The sequence below is a fragment of the Pseudophryne corroboree genome, chromosome 1 (assembly GCF_028390025.1).
Source record: "Pseudophryne corroboree isolate aPseCor3 chromosome 1, aPseCor3.hap2, whole genome shotgun sequence".
NCBI classification, from domain to species: Eukaryota; Metazoa; Chordata; class Amphibia; order Anura; family Myobatrachidae; genus Pseudophryne; species Pseudophryne corroboree.
The window spans coordinates 495,543,636-495,564,340 of NC_086444.1; the positions used below are offsets into that span (position 1 = coordinate 495,543,636).

The window sequence follows — 20,705 nt, forward strand, 5'->3', positions numbered from 1 at the left end:
GTATATCTTTCATTTTGGCATGTGATACAGTCATTACCTCAGGCAGTACTTTTCCAATATAACACAATCCTTCAGAGTTTGGGGCAAGCCACTTATACGCCTTCCTCCCGCATATGAAGTATGCATCATCGGGGAGAACATATGGGACGGAGTAGGACATAACCATATTACACATCTTCCATGTGAAATCTCCTAACCCTAATTCTCCCATCTGTCTAGTACACGTATCTGTTTGTATGATATGTGCACAGTATCCTGGTAATACCTCTCCAACTCTCGTAATCCTACTTCCTAGGGTATACCTATATCGGAAAGATTTTTCTCTACTGGCTATGTGGCGTATAAGCTCTGTATCTATAGGCATTCTATCTGCTCTATATGAAAAGGTCATGGTTTGGTTACTCCATGACACTTCCCAATTTCCCGGCTTTCGGGGATTGGAAATGTTAAAACATATTAGGGACTTATCCATATGATATTGGTGGAGCTTCAAACTAGGAGGACTGGAGATATTAAACCTCCTGTCCACCGGTCTCCCACCCTTTAGCTCAAGTACCTCTCCTACCGTTCCTGATTTGCTATGGCCTTGAGGTACTTGAGAGCATACCCAACAATCTGTCTGATTTAACACTTTACCCACTAAGGAGTGATAGTCACTCAATGGATGCCGGTCCATGTGGATATTAAAACTGGATTGGCATTTCTTGATACACCCATCCTCAACTACATTGTCACAGAGCCTACAGATACAGTTCTTTTTAGCTAACAATCCTTCACAATGTTTACAAATAACATGGCTGCTAGATCGTTTCCGGTACTCGCCTTTGCTTGGTGATTGTGTTGCTATTGGAACTTTACACCTCCGTCTCAGTCATCAGAACCTTTCTGGATCCTTTCTCGACCTCACTGGTACTCTCACCGAAACAGACTGCTCTGGTCAACATCATGGTCAACAGGAAAATCCGTATCACAGTCTCTTGGGGCAAGTCCATCTTACAGGAGGAGAAAAGGAGAAATTTGTAATGGGGGTACAGGAAAACAGTTTGAGGGGGAGAGAAACTTGTTACGATAATTAGTTCTCTAGTCTTGTTGTTCTTCTTGTTCTGCTGTCATCTCAAAGGTGCTGTCTCTCAGTCTTCCAACCGAACATTCCGGTGATGCAATATTCCTTCCAAACCAGCGATCTTTCTGTATGGAGCAAAAATCTTGCATTACCATTTGTCTAACTGATGTGTGACATACCATCTTTAAAACATGAAAACATGAGTGAGAAGAGAGAGAAAACAAAAAAAAAAAACTAAGAAAGAGAACAATTCATATATGTATATATCACATAAATCAACAATAAACAACCACAGGAAAAAAAAAACATTTTTCAAACATTTTTAAAACATTGTCAGATCATCATCAGGCTGTCATATCTACATGTCCCATGGTTTCCTTGCGCAGTCCCTCCCACCAGCACCTCCATACTCCACCCTCTGTATCTGGCCAGGATACATTGATGCGGATAGGTCATGCTGTGGTTTGGTAGACTTCTGCAAAGACCAAGCAGACATGCAATGTTTGAGTCCTACCAATAATCGTCAGAGATGGGGAGAGAAAAAGAAACATTTCACAGATACATTTACAACGTTTCACCCGGTCATTCCTGTGTCTTCAGGGAATGACCTCCCAATTTATTAACCGTTACCTCAGGCTTACCATCAGTCCTAATGATCACCTTTCCTGACTACATATCATGGGTGTGGCTCAAAATTCTTCCTATATGATCCCTGATTATAATTTGGTGTGTCATAACTCTGCTCACATCTTTGTCTAGGGGGTTTATATGAATTTGGTCTACTTCTTGGTCTACAATTTCTTGCAAAATTACCTTCCTTCTGGCAATTATAACACCTTGTCACCTTTGACTTACCCACAGGGATCTGAGGCTTCGTTGTTTCCCCGTGCTTGATGCTGTTTTGCTCATGCCCAACAGCAGAGTCCCTTAATGCAGTTACTGATTTATCTCTCCAGTATGGATTGGTGATCTGTATCCTTGCTCTCAACACTTCCTTTAAACCATCCATTAGCACAGATACTGCTACTTCTCTGTGCGGTGCACTTGTTTCGATGTTTTCTATACCCGTATACCTAGTCATGTCCTGTAATGCCCGGTGGAAATAATTAGAAGTACTTTCCCCTTCGTTTTGTCTTATGGAGAAGATTTTGTTCCACTCGACAATGGCTGGGAAATATACTTCTAACTGTTGGTTGATCTGCTTAATACATTCCTGATTGTATTCCTCCGTACAAGGTACCTCCGTGTCTAATTTACAATCAGCAATAAATTTCGCAGGGTCAACACTGGAGGGCAAACATGCCCTCAGCACTGTCCGCCACTCTTTGTTGGTGGGTTCTGTGGAGTTTCCTAGTTCTTTAATGAACCTCTGACATGTTACCAGATTTTTCCTAGGATCAGGAAATTCAGACATAATTGATCTCAATTCCATCCGGGACCAGGGACGGCGCATTGCACTGTCCTTGACGGGAATGATTCCCCGATCGTCAGTCTTCCCATCGGGGACTGTGATCACCCTGACAGGACTAAACTCAATTACATCACCTTGTTTTGGTCTTACAATATGGGGTACATTTGTTTGTGCGTGATATAAAACATTGTACGTACCTGTGGACACGACCTCACCTGACCCTCCGTTAGGGGGTTTGATTATTGCCTTTACCGATTTGGTCGCGTCCACCTGGATGTCTTGTGTGATGGCTGCTGGTAAAGGTGCCGACATCGTGCTGGGCTCACTCTCTTGCTTGTAGTCCTGAGGGAAGTTTAACATGGGGTGCAACTTGCATAGGTTAATAGTTGTACATTTAACAGTATTACAATTATCATGGTTATGTTTATTACAATTATTCTTATCATCTATAATACAGTTGCTAAGTGCATTTTTATTGTACAACCTTGTGCCTTTCTCCGCAACCATAATCCTCTCCATTGCCATGTCTCTCCTCCCAAGATGAGAGTCAGATGTGTCAGTTAACTCTCTTTGCATTTCACTTTCCTGTTGCCACAATCTTAAACAATCATAATGTTTGATCCGTCTCTTTGCTGATTTAATGAGACTTATCCTTCTCCTTAGATTTTGTAACACATCTGGGCTAAAGCTGCCTACTCTTGGGAACTTCTCCCCGTCATGTACAGTCATTCTCTCCCATTCATCACATAAAACCTCTGTGTGTGAACTGTATTTTTCACACATTACATACCTTGCCGACCCGATTGGTCGGTTTACTGAATCAACCCGAACCGAGGTTGATCGCCCCCTACCTTAACAACTGGCCCCCATAACTTGCAGGTGTTGCTTTCACTACCTCTGACCTTAATCAGGGTCTTTCAGCGAACCCTTACAAAAACCAAAATGTTCAAGATAGGCTGACGGTGGCGGTTTACCGAGTACCCCACTCACTCGCCCACTCCGACCAATACGACCTACACACTGCCCTAGTGCTGGCGTACTCGACCCAGGGCCCCTGCGACCTGAACCTCTATTTACTGGAACATGTGAGGGTGATCCGCAGAGCACTTACTCTTTCCAGTAACTATTGGTTGCTGGATAGTTCCTTAGTGACCAGCGAACTTCCCTTAAAATAAAAAAAATTACACAAATCACGTTAGAATGTACAAATAGCGTTTATGACCCCTTTCGTACACAAATGGTACTGGGTCAAATTACTAACTAATGCACACAATTACGTGCGGTACAATCGTTCGGCACATAAGCAACTAATCTTATGTGCGGAGCAACCAGTGGAATCGAAAATTGCGGCTGCTAATTCCTTCAGCCAGAGCTTTATGGCCTATATGGGTTCCGCACCAACCCTTCTTGGTGTTGTGCTACTTTTCTCTATAGCGGACTTCTTAGTCTGCTGTACCTAGACCTCCTGGTCTGTTCCGGACCTCCTGGTCTGTGCTACAGTAGACCTCCTGGTCTGCTATACTCTACTGCTCAAATTTTATGTTTAACAAGGGATGCCTCCCTAGCCACCATGTATGTCACTTACATGTATGTACCTCACGAGAACTCGACTTCTTGTGGTTCAACCTCAAAAATTGTAGAACTTATATAATTGCAAACACTCACTCACCACATGTACACTTTTGTTTCTATTTCTATTTCTGCGCAGAAATTTCTTTCCTTTAGACCAGATGAGTTGTAAATTGGAGAAGGATCTATTAGCTTAAATTTCGGACACTAAAATCGACTTAAGCTATTTATCGCGCTGCCACCTTTTCGCCTGTTAAAATAACACTATCGTGTGATTTGAGTTACGTGGGCGTACCCAGACGCTCCGTTGCGTAATATACGCTGCGTGCTTCGGCCTTTGGGTTGCGCACGCGGGTCTCAGCCTTTTGTTAGAGACACGTGTACGCAAAGCAGATATCCACCGTAACACGTTTATCAAGGTAGGTGATCCTTGATCATCTACCGAGCACCACACCGGTCTCTCCTTGTATCCTTAGGCAGAGCTGTGTGCGTGTTTTACAATTTACCCCTTAATGTATTACTTTTACTCTTTAACTATTAAATAGCGACAAATCTCTCTCAGCACGTTTATGAATTATAAAATGGCAAACAGGAGAGTGATATGAAAATACACGAATGAAAAAGAAATGCAGATATATGCGTGCGTGTGTGCGTACGCAAAACAGAAAATAACAGTTTTAAAAGACACTAGCGTGTTGTTCTTACCTCCGGTTCCGGATTCCTTCAGCACCCTTTACTAAGCGAAGCAGACGCTTATCCAGGCAGCACTACGAGGAATATGATCTCCCGCCCTTTGCTGATGGATAATGTCTGCTGAAATTACCTAGTACAGATATGTGAAGGACGGACGAGCCGCCAATTGATAAAGCTAAATATTTATCTTACTTAAAACCCTTTAAGAGGTCAAAGAACACAGTACGCTATTGGCGTACGGAATACCGTAAGGGTACGCACGTTGCGTAACAATCGCTTAGCCGTAGTCGAGACGCTCAAGCGTCACGTTCGCTCACGGCCAAGAGATCACAGGCAGGCACGCTATTGGCTGCCGACTAACGTAATGATACGCTATTAGCGTAGCGGACGCTCGGGACCACGAGGAGATCACAAGCGGCGCTGACGCTCACAGTGTAAAACCTTTATATCTATACCATAAAACAGTGTATTATGCAGTAAACCCTGGTGTAGTGATAAAGTGTAAATGTAACACAGTGTAACCTTATTAACTTAAAAGCTGTTCGAGCGTCTCCGACGCTCTGAGAATACTTAGAAATATAAGAAATACACTGATACCGACTTTAGGTTCTAACACCCTATATGAACGTTATATTTGCAAAAGAATAATACAATACAAGTCATACACTACCAATATAACATAGACTAACTAACCAGATAACTACACATGAAATACAATACAATACAATTACGTTTAAGGGAAAAGAGAGGGAAAGGGGAGAAAAGAGAGAGAGAGAGAGAGAGAGAGAGAGAGAGAGATATGGCTCACAATAACAATAAAGACAATATGATTGCGGAGAAAACTTACGCACAAAGGGAACGATCGCATGCGCCTTTCTGAATATCCAGCTCCCGATTATCAGTGATGAGAACCGTTGAAGAGAGTGAGCTGGATCAGATCGGCTTGTCTATTTATGCACCACACACAATACAATACAATGGTCCCTACAATCTCATTGTTCATTGGACACAGGAATTCGTCTTTGCATTATAACAAAAGGTCATAGGTTGATTCATACAGGTGGGCTGTGACTATTTCCAACTGCTCAGGTGGGTGGGAAACTAGGTTTCCCGCCGCATGGATAATAAAGTGCAAATAATAGTAAAAGTCCATAAACTTCTTATGTCCATAACTACTCGCACGAGCGATTAATCCGCTTCAAACCAACACCGGAATATTGCTAATTAAATACTCTTCCGATGGATACTAAACACCACTGTATAACCCTTGTCTGACCCTTCGTATCAAACAAAGAGGGATCTCTTTGTTTATGAACATGCTACATTAACTAAACTTTCAGATTCTATCAAAGGGACCATAATCTACAAAATACATTATATGATTAAAATATGTAACGATTGAGTCGCACGCTAGGCACACATAAACTCTACCGTAAATGCGCATACCGTGCGCCTGCGGGTGCACGTAACAGCGGGTATGCGTACGCACGGGAGAGCGCACGCATACGCAGCGCGGACCTATATGAGGTGCAAATATGGCAGTGTGCATCATGATATTTTTCTGACTTTGACAATGGCACTTAATTCCAGAATGTTTATGTGTAGACAAACTTCCTGGCTTGACCATTTTCCCTGGAAATTTTCCCCCTGTGTGACTGCACCCCAGCCTCGGAGACTTGCATCCGTGGTCACCAGGATCCAGTCCTGGATCACGAATCTGCGTCCCTCTAGGAGGTGAGAGCTGTGCAGCCACCACAGGAGTGAGATTATGGTCTTGGAAGACAGGATTATCTGTCGGTGCATGTGCAGATGGGATCCGGACCATTAGTCCAACAGGTCCCACTGAAACACTTTGGCATGGAAATCTGCCAAACTGAATGGCCTCGTAGGCCGCTACCATCTTCCCTAGCAACCGAGTGCATTGATGAATCGACACTCTTGCTGGCTTCAGAATCTGTTTGACCAGGTTCTGAATTTCCAGAGCCTTTTCCACTGGAAAAAAAACTCTCTGTAGTTCCGTGTCCTTAATCATACCCAAAAACGACAGCCTTGTCGTCGGAACCAATTGTGATTTTGGCACGTTTAGGAGCCAACCATGTTGCAGAATTGTCAGGGAGAGCGTCATGCTCTGCAGTAATTGTTCCTTGGACCTCGCTTTTATCAGGAGATCGTCGAAGTATGGGATAATTGTGACTCCTTGCTTGCGCAGGAGAACCATAATTTCAGCCATAACTTTGGTGAAAACCCTCGGAGCCGTGTACAGACCAAACGGCAACGTCTGAAATTGGTAATGGCAATCCTGAACGGCAAACCTCAGGTAAGCCTGATGTGGAGGATTTATGGGGATGTGTAAGTAGGCATCCTTTATGTCGACCGACACCATAAAATCCCCTTCCTCCAGACTGGAGATCACTGCTCGGAGAGACTCCATCTTGAATTTGAATTTTCTTAGATAGAAATTGAGGGATTTTAAGTTCAGAATTGGTCTGACCGAGCCGTCTGGCTTCGGGACCACGAACATGCTTGAATAAAAGCCTTCTCCCTGTTGTGACGGGGGTACCGTGACAATGACTTGATTTTGACATAGCTTTTGTATAGCACCGCATACCACCTCCCTGTCCTGAAGAGAAACTGGTAAGGCTGATTTGAAAAATCGTCGAGGGGGTACGTCTTGAAATTCCAGCTTGTGCCCTTGGGACACTATTTCTAATACCCATGGGTCTAGGGCCAAACGAACCCAGAAATTACTGAAGAGTCAGAGACGTGCCCCCACCGGTGCGGACTCCCGCAGAGGAGTCCCAGTGTCATGCGGTGGATTTGGTAGAAGCCGGAGAGGACTTCTGCTCTTGGGAACTTGCCACAGCCGGTGACCTTTTTTCCCTTTCCTCTTCCTCTAGAAGCAAGGAAGGAAGACCCTCGTCCTCTTTTGTATTTATTGGGCCGAAAGGACTGCATCTGATAGTGGTGCGTTTTCTTTTGTTGTGCAGGAACATAAGGTAGAGAGGATGATTTACCCGCGGTAGCCGTAGATACCAAGTCAGCGAGGCCGTCACCAATCAAGACACCACCTTTATACGGCAGAGACTCCATAGCCTTCTTAGAGTCAGCATCAGCATTCCATTGATGAATCCACAATGCTCTCCTAGCTGAGACTGCCACAGCATTGGCCCTTGATCCCAAAAGGCCAATGTCCCTCGCAGCTTCCTTAAAGTAGGCTGCAGCATCCCTGATATGACCCAGTGTCAAAAGAATGCTATCCCTATCCAGGGTATCTAACTCAGATGACAAGTTTGTCTGCCCACTTTTCAATAGCGCTACTCACCCACGCCGAAGCAACTGCAGGTCTGAGTAGCGTACCCGTAGTGACATAAATGGATTTCAATGTATTTTCCTGCTTACGATCCGCAGGTTCCTTTAGGGCTGCCGTGTCAGGAGACGGAAGCGCCACCTTTTTGGACAGTCATGACAGAGCTTTGTCCACAGTGGGGGGTGACTCCCACTTTTCCCTATCCCCAGAGGGGAACGGAGATGCCACCGGAAATCTCTTGGTAATCTGAAACTTCTTGTCAGGATTTTCCCAAACCTTTTCAAAAAGAGCATTCAGTTCATGATAGGGAGGGAACGTTACCTCAGGTTTCTTTCCTTTAAACATACAGACCCTTGTATCAGGAACAGCAGGGTCCTCCGTGATATGTAACACGTCTTTTATCGCCACAATCATGTATGATGAATCATGAATGCTTTTAGCCAGTTTTGGATTTAATCTGGCATCACTATAGTCGACACTGGAGTCAGAGTCCGTGTTGGTATCTGTATCTGCTATCTGGGTAAAAGAACGCTTTTGTGACCCCAAGGGGGTCTGAACTTGTGACAACACATCCTCCACGGATTTCTTCCATGCCTGAGTCTGAGACTCCGACTTATCCAATCTCTTATTTAATAGAGCTACATTCGCATTCAAAGCACTCAAAACATTTATCCAATCAGGCGTCGGCGGTGCCGACAGGGTCACTCCCACAGTCGTTTCTTTCCCTAATCCAGTCTCCTCCTGGGAAGAGCACTCAGCCTCAGACATGCCGACACACGTGTACCGACACCACAAACAAACTGGGCATACAAGTGGGCAGCATACCTGTATTTAGCTACCTGTATCTACAGTATATAGCTGCTTTTATTGGGATGTAACAGTTTTCAAGAGCTAAATAACCTGTTATAGACCTGCAAGATGCGTACTATCTGCTGTACTACTGTTACTCTGTCTGCTAATCTGCAGTCCTAATCCAAAGTGCTTATCTGTCGATTAGCACTTTAAAAAATACAAATGTCTATTCCTGCAGTAGTCCAAATGGACATAACCAATAAGAAATCTTAATACATGGCCACACATTGACATACTATAGTTGCAACACTAACAGATGAAGTACTATAAGCTAGAGTGGTTAATACTCAGACAGCCAAACAAAGCAGATCACCAGGCCTCAAGTACCTGCAAATGATGCAGTTCTAAAAATGCCTAAATAGGTTACATCTTAATTGCGGCATGTTACACTTACATGTATATAAGCATACGCATAGACACTCTACTGTCGTAGGACGATGCAATTATAAGATACACAAAAATCTACAAAAAAGGAGATTTATGGTAGACTTACCATTGTTAAATCTCTTTCTGCGAGATACATTGGTTCCACAGGGAAACATCGGGGGGTGTAGAGATGGATCTTAATCCAGGCACCAACAGGCTAAAGCTTTAGACTGTCCCAGAATGCATTGGGGCCTCCTCTATAACCCCGCCTCCAGGCACTGTGAGCTCAGTTTCGTTAACTAGTCCAATGCAGGAGCAGGTAAAAGAGAAGGTAGATGTTAGTCACATAGAACCACATTCTCGCGACAGGAGAAGGGACGAGCGGCAAATGCCATACAAACCCATAGAAGCTAGATACATCAGGGTGGGCGCCCTGTGGAACCAATGTACCTTGCAGAAAGAGATTTAACAATGGTAAGTCTACCATAAATCTCCTTTTCTGCAGCGGGGTACATTGGTTTCCACAGGGAAACATTGGGATGTCCTAAAGCAGTTCCTCAGGGGAGGGGACGCGCCGTAGCGGGTATGGGAGGCGGAGGTATCGAAGGCACCACCTTAGGTAAATAACCCGGGTGAGTTCTAAGAACTGCCCGGTCACGGTGAAATAAAGGAAAGGGTGGACGACAGGACAAAGCGCCTAGGTCTGACACCCTACTAGCAGAGGCGATAGCCAGTAGGAACATGACCTTGACCATAAGCCATTTAAGGTCCACTGACTCAAGAGGTTCAAATGGAGACTCTTAAAGGGCATTCAGGACAACAGACAGATCCCAAGGAGCCACAGGAGGGACATAGGGAGGCTGAATCCATAACACACCCTGAGTGAAAGTATGAATGTCAGGAATAGATGCAATTTTTCTCTGAAACCACACCGACAAGGCAGAAATATGGACCTTGAGGGAGGCCAGACGAAGACCTAAGTCAAGGCCTTGTTGCAGAAAAGTCAGAAGTCTGGAAGTTCTGAATGTATATGCATCATAATTCTTAGCAGCACACCAGGTGAAATAAAAATGCCAGACCCTATAATAAATCCGCGCAGATGCCGGTTTGCGGGTCTTCAGCATAGTTTGGATAAACGCCTCGGAGAATCCTTTTGCCCTCAGGAGTGATGCTTTAAGAGCCACGCAGTCAAGGCTACTATGGCCAGGTCCGGTAGACACAAGCGCCATGAACAAGGAATTCTGGGCGTTGAGAAAGTAGAAGAGGACGCTCTATCGATAGACCCTGAAGGTCTGAGAACCAATGCCTTCTGGGCCACGCTGGAGCGACTAAAAGTAGAATTCCTCATTCCGGTTCCGGCATGGGAGAGTGAGCAGCGTCTCCCATCAGCTCCGCTCACCACGCCAGCCCCTGTTAGCAGACACGCTGCCCGCCACAAGAAAACACCGCTCCCGGTCTCCACGGAGGACAGAGGAGCCCATGGAGAAATACCTAGCGGCATCCGCCGCTCCGAAGCCACGCCCTTCGTCCCAACCGCAGAGACAGGAGAAGCGCAGAGGGGAACACAATATGGCGCCGGACGCAGATACAGCTCCGGGAACGCCGGTTAGTAAAAAAAAACGATTGCTGATACTAATAACGTGGCGGGAGAGTCTTTACCTATTATGCCCACCGGTTCTTCTGCTTATGAAGAGATGGTACTAGCTATTCAGGCCACCATGGCGCCTATGCTGCAGAAGGCGGTGGTGGTTATTACTGCGCAGATACACCATTTGGCTAACAGGGTATCTGAGGCTGAGTGTCACATTAGTGACAACATGGATAATATAGCAGGGCTGCAAAAATCCGTCTCTGCTTTGGTGATTGAAAATAGGAGGCTATCCGAAAAGCTAGACAATATAGAGAACAGAACCAGGAGAAATAATTTAAGAATAGTGGGAGTGCCTGAGTCGCTAAAAGGTGCTTCACTGGAACATTTTATTCGTAATACACTCCCAGCGCTGTTACAGATTGAAAGGGAATGCGCTGATATTGTTATAGTACGGGTGCATCGTTTGGGGGATGTGGCCAGAAACGTATCACAACGTCCGAGAGTGGTTATATTTTAGACTTTGAATTATCTCCATGCACTCGCCATTTGGAGGGCGTCCCGCAAGCATAATCCTATTCAATGGGAGGGACACTCCTTACGCGTTTTCCAAGACTTTTCTGCAGAACTTTCAAAATTGAGACATGCCTTCTCTCCAATTTGCTCTGCGCTTATAAAATCCAATCGAAAATTCATGATGTTATACCCGGCTCGTCTTCGTATTTATACTGGATCGGAGTTCTCTGAGTTTACTTCTCCTGCTGATGCGGATGCTTTCCTCAAGGAGGAAGTTCTGGATGACTGAGTTATTTGGAATGGTTAAAGTTTTACAGATCAATATTTTCTGGGACGTATGATACTGGTGTATCATTTCACTCCCTACTGTATTTACAGTTTTGCTCTCTGTGTTCTGTTATGATGCAAAAGATGTTTTACTTTTTTGTTTGCTAGCTTACTTCAACACCCTGTCAGTCCAAATATCATTATTAAGCTATTATAATGGCTGGGGTGGTGGGCGGGAGCTGGGTCCGGGTATTTTCTTGTTTATAGTATTATTGCAGGATTTGGCCTTGGTGACACTGGTGGTACCATGACTAAGTCCTCCCTGGAAGTTCCGATGTGGATGGGTTACTACTGCTCATGGTGGTTGTATTGTTTTATGTGTATTGTTTTATATATTTTTTATTATTTTTTCCTCTTGTGTGTTCCCTCCCCACTCCCTCCTAGATTACATTTACGTCATCTGATGCTTAGCGTACTTTCTACCTTTTCTTACGATTATGTCTCTTAAGGTTGGATCACTTAATGTATGGGGTATACATACCCCTGCCAAACGTCGGCGTCTGCTTACGTATTTGAATAAACATTCTATAGATTTAATTTGTCTTCAGGAAACTCATTTGATGGCCGAGGAGGTCAAAAAACGGAATATGTTAGGTTGGGTGGTATTAGGCTCTGCTTCCTAAAACACTAAATCTCGGGTAGTGGCAATAATGGCTAAGAAATCTTTGAATATTCTAGTATCTAATATAATTTCAGATGCAGAGGGCCGCTTTTTGATACTTAAACTGGATTTTAAGGGGGTAGGTTTTCATTTGTGTAACGTGTATGCACCAAATGTGTATAGTAAACCTTTTTTCACTTCACTTATAGCGAAATTACACACCTTAGACCCCACCTCATTAATAGTATGTGGAGATTTTAATTTACTTTCATCTTCCTTCCTGGATAGATCTCCTCCCCCAAAACGTGAGTTTACGCTACCGAAGATTGGCATCCCCTTTTTAGCTAAATCTCTTAATCTAGTTGACACTTGGAGGGCTACTCACCCTACAGAAAGGGAATATTCTTGCCACGCCCTGACCCATAATACATGGTCTAGAACAGACTACATCTTGGTGGCGGAGCCGCTATTTCCTAAAATTGCCTCTGTTGATATGGAAACCCCAGTGATAGCGGATCATGGATTAGTTTGGATGGTAATAACTCTTAAGAGGTCAGAAGACTCTTCCTTTCACTGGAAATTTTCTTCCAATTTACTTACATCAAAAGACTTTAAATCACAATTGGAGACTTGGTGGAAGGAATTTCAGATGCATAATGAAGCATATGAAAGCTTCAACCCCATAGTTTTCTGGCTTGCTGCCAAGACTGTCATACGTGGCAAATTAATAGCCTACACCTCTCTACTTAAGAAAAGACGTAGCGCATCATATCTTGAACTGCAATCTGCTCTAACTAACGCATTTCAAGCATATAAATTAGTTCCTTCCCTGGAACATAAAACTAAATATCTTAAGCTAAAATGCACTTTACTGAGTTATTACAACTGAAAGGGGATAATTATCTATTTCATGTTAACTCCAAATTTCACAAATTTGGTAATAAAACTGGGAGACTTTTGACCAATTTGTTACAGGAATCGAAATTTCAGTCTATAGTTCACCCTCTCTTGAAAGCAGATGGATCTCTCACTACCTCAGACGTACAGATTACGGAAGTTATGAAATCTTTTATGAATCCCTCTATTGAACTCAGCTAGAGACTGTTGAACAAGTTTCCCCTTCTTCAGTTACTACTTCTCTTTCTGCTGACCCTTTGATTCCCTCTTCTTCTCATTCTTCTTCTGATTTCTGAGATTCACTGCCATTTCCTCAGCTTCCGGACTCCTTATCGTCGACTCTTATAGCCCCAATAACACCCGCTGAAGTTCTCATTGCAATTAAACAACTGAAACCGGCTAAGTCTCCGGGCCCTGACGGCTATACAAATGAGTTCTACAAGTCTCTTTGTTCTCACATTGCTCAACCTTTAGCAGCCTGCTTCAATCATATAATTAGCACAGGGAGTCTCCCTCCTCACTTCTCGGCACTCTTTGCCAGCTTTACTACATTTACTTCGATCTTTTGGTAGAGTCTCAGGGTATCGGGTTAATATGTCTAAATCTGAGATATTACCACTGGGTACTTCATCTTCTGACTTCTTGAGAGATCCCACTGTCCCCTTTTCACTTGCATCATCTCAAATTAAGTATTTAGGCATACAAATTTGCTCTGATTTAAAACAATTATATTCAGCAAATTTTAAGCCCATAATTAACAAACTCACTACAAAACTTGAGGCGTGGAGAGACCTGACTCTCTTTTAGGACGTTTAGCTGTTATTCATTCTATTCTTTTTCCTAAATTATTCTACAGTATGCAGATGCTTCCAATTGCTTTGTTAAGACTCCGATATCAAAAAGGTGGATGCCATTTTTTCCAAATTTCTCTGGCAAAATAAACACCTAGGATTTCTAAAGCTAAACTTACAACATCCAGGAAGGAAGGGGATATCCTGATTTAAAAATATACTCCCATGCGGTTTTCTTTAGATATATCCAGGCTTGGATATTGAACAAATCCCATTATACAGACCCCTCTCTTGATATAGAAATTTTTTCGCCATATTCGCCAAGCGCTCTTCTACAATCACCATACTCTCTCATTCCAATGGAATTTCGCAATCACATCTTGTTTACAGATACCTACAAAACTTGGCGTGCAATCAATAAACATTGTAATAGTAGCCTAGATAATACCCCCTTTATCCCCTTATGGGGTAATCCATCATTCCCACCCTCCCTGACAAATCCATGGTTCAAGATATGGAGATCTAAAGGATTGGATCTCTCTTACAAGGTTTTTGACCCAGGCGGCCATATAGCTTCCTTTGATATGATTTCACAACGTTTTTCGATACCTGACACACATTTATTTATGTTTTTTCAGGTACGTCACTTCTTATTGTCAAAAAAAAGCCCCTCTTTTTAATACCTAAACACATTACCACACTGTCACAGATTGATTCCTTAGAGAATTTATTTTATTTTCTTATGCATAAAGATTATAAGGTTAAACATTTATACAATTTGCTTCTTAATTCTGGTAAACATATTCAATGGGAAGTATTATTAAATTAATGGAGGATTGATATTCCTTCATTGTCCACTACCTCGGACTTGATTGAGTCTTACCCAACTTCGCTGAAAATATTAAACTCTGCTTACTTACAGGAAGTTCACATTCACACCTTACATAGGGCATATATCACCCCACACCAAAGGAGACATATGGTCAAGGATAAACAAGGTCATTGCTATAAGTGTACAGCTACCAAAGCGGACTTTATGCATTGTATGTGGACTGCTATAAGCTTAGACAGTTCTGGTGTAAAGTTGTACAATTTATTAACTCTATCTTCCATCTCCACCTAATCCCGGATCCTGCCGCATGTTTAGGAATACATTTTTCAGCCTGGTCTCTAGGTCGGGGAAAAAAATGTACTTTCTCATTGTTAATTATCATTCTCGCAGTGTGTAAAAAATGTATATTAATTCATTGGATAAAGAAATCTGCTCCCAGACTCGAGGATGTTAAATGTAAACTTCTGCAACTTTTGTACTATGACAGGAAATATGCTTGTTTAGATACAGTCCGAGAAGTTAAAAATTTTTATGACAAATGGGCCCCACTTATTGATACCCTCGAGGTGGAAATACAACTACATATACATAAAGTTTTCAACAATTATAAACCTTAATGGATGTCCTTGATATATAAACGCACTGTATTATACTTACACTAGCAAATGCTATGACGTGCAATGTGATATCTAGGATCTAATCTCCTGTCGTCGTCCCCCCCCACCACCACCACCCTTCCTTTCCTTCCTCTACCCTCTGTATGTCTTTATATTATATTGTTTTTGTTTTTGCTATGTTTTAGTATCTGTGATTTATATAGTCAGATATTGAGATAGTTGGAGCATTGATTTTTATGTTTGTCATTAAGGCTTACTTTTTGTCTTTGGATGAAACCTGTTTAGTTACGGCTATTATTATTGAATGCTTCTTATCGCATTTCTATATATCTGACACCCAGAGCTGCTTCATTATAATATCTGACTTTGTACTGTCTGATTTCTTTATTTGCTGATACAAATAATTTGAATAAAAATTATATTATAAAAAAAAAAAAGGAGAATTCCTCCTTCTTGTTTGAACTTCCACAGTATCCTGGGCAGAAGTGACACTGGAGGGAACACGTAGGGCAGCCGAAAGTTCCATGGAATTGCTAGTGCGTCCACGAGTGCTGCTTGAGGATCCCTGGTTCTTGATCCGAAGATCGGAACTTTGTGATTATGTCGAGACGCTATCAAGTCTACATCTGGTAGGTCCCACTTATCCACTAGGAGTTGAATGACTTCCTGATGAAGACTCCACTCTCTGGCGTGCACGTCCTGACAACTGAGGAAATCCGCTTCCCAGTTGAGGACTCCCGGAATGAACACTGCCAATATTGCTGGGAGATGGCGTTCCGCCCAACAAAGGATTTTTGATACTTCCATCACTGCAATGCGGCTTCGAGTGCCTCCTTGATGGTTTATGTATGCCACCATGGTGGCGTTGTCTGACTGTACTTGAACAGGCCTGTTCTGTAACAGAGGCAGGGCAAGAGACAAAGCATTGAACACCGCCCGCAATTCCAGAATGTTTATCGGGAGGAGTAATTACTCCTAGGTCCACCGACCCCGGAAGGAGTGTTGCTCCAACACCGCGCCCCAATCCCTCAGACTGGCATGCGTCGTCAGTAGGACCCAGTTAGGGATCCAGAAGGGACGGCCCCTGCTTAACTGCTGGTCCTGTGGCCACCAGGTCAGCGACAGATGAACCTCCGGAGTTAAGGAGATCATGTGAGACCTGATCGGATGAGGCAGGCCGTCCCACTGGGAAAGAATTAACCTCTGCAGAGGGCGGAAATGAAATGGAGCGTACTCCACCATGTCGAAAGCAGACACCATGAGGCCTAGTACTTGCATCGCAGAGTGTGTTGACACTCTTGAGCGAGAAAGGAAGCATCTGATCCTGTCCTGAAGTTTCAGGGCGTTCACTGGAGACAGAAACAGCCGTTGACTATGTATCCCCAGAAGTGCCCCCATGTGCAGCATGCTCCGAGCTGGGACCAGCGATGACTTCTTCCAGTTGATTAGCCACCCGTGGCCTTGAAGGAAGTTTACCGTCAGTTGTAGATGACTGAGTAGGACATCTTGGAAGTTTGCCAGAATAAGCAAGTTGTCCAGATACGTCAGGATTCTGATTCCCTGGCGACGGAGATGAGCCGTCATCACGGCCATAACCTTGGTGAAGATCCGAGGGGCCATTGCCAGTCCAAACGGCAGAGCCTGGAATTTATAGTGGAGATCGCCAATAGCAAACCGCAGATATTGCTGATGCGAAATGGTAATAGGAATATGCAGGTAAGCATCTTGTATATCCAGGGATACCCTATAGTCTCCGGGTTCCATGGCCAGTACAATTGAGCGCAGTGTTTCCATATCGAACTTGGACACTCCTACAAACTTGTTCAGAGATTTGAGGTTGAGAATAGGCCGGAACTAGAAACAGGGTCGAGTAGAATCCTCTGCCTCTCTGGGGCAGAGGTACCGGCACTACCACTCCTGTATCCAGGAGGGAACGCACAACCAGTTGTAGAGCTTGCGCCTTCAACGGATCCGAAGGGATAACCGTTGTGCAGAACTGGCGAGGGGGATGTCTCTTGAAAGAGACTGCTTACCCATGAGAGACAACTTCTCGCACCCATGCGTCTGAAGTGGTCTTCAACCAGACCTGGGTGAATCGCAGAAAATGGCCTCCCACCCCGGGGTCCCCCAGGGGAAGGCCCGCCCTGTTATGCAGCAGGCTTGTCTTGTTTAGAAGCAGGCTGAAGGGCAGCCCAGGATTGTTTTGCCTTGGGTTTGATGGTTGTGGGAAAACGAGATTGTCTTGGGAATGTCTGACCCTTTGCTTTCCCTTGAGGCCGAAAGGAGCGAAAAGTGGTACCTTTTGCCTTCTGTACAGAAGGATTAGTATTCAGGATAAATGCAGTCTTAGCAGCCGCTAATTCAGTCACAATCTTATTGAGATCTTCCCCAAATATGATGTCTCCCTTAAAAGGGAGTACCTCTAAGGTCTTTTTGTAGCCCAGGTCCACCTTCCATGACCCCAACCACAGAATACGGTGAGCCACGATGGACGTAGTTGATGCCTTGGCCACCAACACACCTGCCTCAGGGGACGCCTCCTGAAAGTAATAGGCGGTGGTGGTAATATGAGACAGATATTGTCTGGCAGTGTCAGATATATCTTGAGGCAGCTCTTCCTCTAATGCCTGAACGCATACTTCAATTCCTTTTGCAGCGCAGAAGGTTGCTATAGTGGGTCTATGTACAGCACCTGTAAGGGAGTAAATAGACTTCAGGCACCCCTCCACACGCTTATCTATTGGTTCCTTCAGTGAGGTGACAAGTGGTGACAGGCAGAGTAGATGACACCATGAGATGGGTGACATGGGAATCCACCGGCGGTGAATTTTCCCACTCAGAAGGGAGAGAATAACGAGCTACCATCTTTTTAGATAGGGAGAATCTCCTTCCTGGCGAAGACCAGGGTTCTTGACGTATGTCTACTAAATGGTCAGAATGCGGTAATAATGTTTTAGTTACCTTCTGATGTTTAAACTTATCAGGTTTCTTAGAAACTGTAGTGGAATCATCATCATCAGTGATCTGTAGGATCTGCTTAATAGCAAACACTAAATCAGGGACATCAACCTGAATAGTAGATTCCTCGTCATAAGCAGCTGTATCAGTGTCTGACGGATCAGTATACTCCCCATCCTCATCAGAAGAATCTTCCGAGAGATTAGTGGATTGTGAGGAGGAAGTGGCCCACTTAGATGACCCCTTGACGCGAGAGTGACTTGGGGTAGGTTTAGGTCTAATCAAAGATTGATTCGATTGCTGCAACTGGGTAGACAAATAACCCGCCCAAGGCGGATTTACCACAGAGACAATATGTGTCTGCAATGGCACAGAAGGTCCCATAGGGGGCGTAAGGCATGTACTGAGCATAGTTGCGAACGCCGCCCAAGGTGGCTCCTGATTGGTTACAGGAGCTGTGGACTGACTGGGAGATGTATGGCACATAGTACACAGACCGACATACAAAGCTTCCCCTCATGCAAATCCCTGGTGCATGCGCAGCATGATACAGGAGCGTCCGTGGATTTCCCGCCCTTTGTGTTAGACATTTTAGTGAATGTAACCACAGCGCGTATGAGTATGATACAGTCAGCGTCTCAGTAAGGGAGTGAGGGAGAGTGTGTGGTAGCTCCAGAGCGGGAACACCAGCAGTAGATGGTGCCCAGAGATGGGGAGGGGCTACAGGTCAAGCGCCTTCTCCCCTATGCTGGTCCTTACCACCTCGTACTATGGAGTCTTAATAAAGAGGATATTTATATATACGACCTGTACTCCTATGCCCTGGTGGATATAGTGGGGTCCCTGCTCTGTTACAGTGTCTACGCTAGCGTCGCAGTCCATCTCCTTAGACTGTGACCGGAACGCGATTTAATGGTGGGTCCTTCCTGGGGGACCCTCTTACCTCCTCCCTTCAGTAGCAGCCACGCGAACCAGGAGAGTGCCTGTGACCGTGTGCCTAGAGCCGGAGCGTCTCCGCCACAAGTACCTGGGAACAGTGCCAGTGGGAGTATGCGACGCCACTGGGGAGGTGACGGAGCCACAGAACAGAATGTCACCTTGACATGTAAGTGCTGCGGCCCTTAAGTCTTCTAAAAGCTTTTTCAGGGCTGCCCAGTGCAGCCCCCCTGTTAAGTGACCTGCTTCTGCAGGCACCAACTCTAAACTGAGCTCACAGTGCCTGGAGGAGGGGTTATAGAGGAGGCCCCAATGCATCCTGGGAAAGTTAAAGCTTTAGCCTGTTGGTGCCTGGATCGTGATCCATCTCTACACCCCGGTGTTTCCCTGTGGAAACCAATGTAGCCCGCTGCAGAAATTCATATATTCGAGTTACAAGTATGGACTTACATCATGCTCTAAACCAGACCCTATGCATGAAGAAAAAAAATTGCACGTGATCCCTTTTCACACAGAACAGTACCAGTAAAATGGGAACCTGCTGCCTCAACATCCATAACATATTACATTATCCTCTCTTCCAGGCAACACTCCTTGGGGTTTATTTACTAATGTTCGTGTTTTGTCCGTTTTGAAGGGTGTTTGAACTCGAATGGTATCGGGTGCATTTTACTGCAACTTTTTGAATCCTGATACGGTCATTCACTGAGCTGCCGAGTTTTGCTCAATCGTTTTTTCCGATGTCGATGTGATTCGTAATATCAGGCAGTGTTTTACGGGAGTGATGAGTAAGACACTGCCTGAAAAAACACAAAGAAATCCGTCCGGATCTGTGAGATCCGTGCAGGGCTTCATTGTGTACCTTAAAAAATTCATTAAAGTCTTTAAAAATGTGAAAAAAAATGCGTGAGGTCCCCCCTCCTAAGCAAAACCAGCCTCGGGCTCTTTGAGCCGGTCCTGGTTTAAAAAATATGGGGAAAAAAATGACAGGGGTTCCCCCATATTTAATCAACCAGCATCGGGCTCTGCGCCTGGTCCTGGTTCCAAAAATACGGGGGACAAAAAGCATAGGGGTCTCCCGTATTTCTGAAACCAGCACCGGGCTCCACTAGCTGGGGAGATAATGCCACAGCCGGGTGACACTTTGATATCGGTCCCTGCGGCCGTGCCATTAAAACCCCAACTAGTCAGCCCTGGTCGGGGTACCCTGGAGGAGTGTGGACCCCTTCAATCAAGGGGTCCCCCCCCTCCAGCCACCCAAGGGCCAGGGGTGAAGCCCGAGGCTGTCCCCCCCCCCATCCAAGGGCGGCGGATGGGGGGCTGATAGCCAAGTGTGAAAGTGTGAATATTGTTTTTAGTAGCAGTACTACAAGTCCCAGCA

General features: G+C 44.6%; 1 protein-coding gene across 1 annotated transcript in view; it reads right to left on the reverse strand.

Moving 5' to 3' along the window:
* Positions 1 to 20,705, reverse strand: part of VPS13A (vacuolar protein sorting 13 homolog A) — a 747,194-nt gene that overhangs the window by 391,904 nt on the left and 334,585 nt on the right. The window lies entirely within an intron of this gene.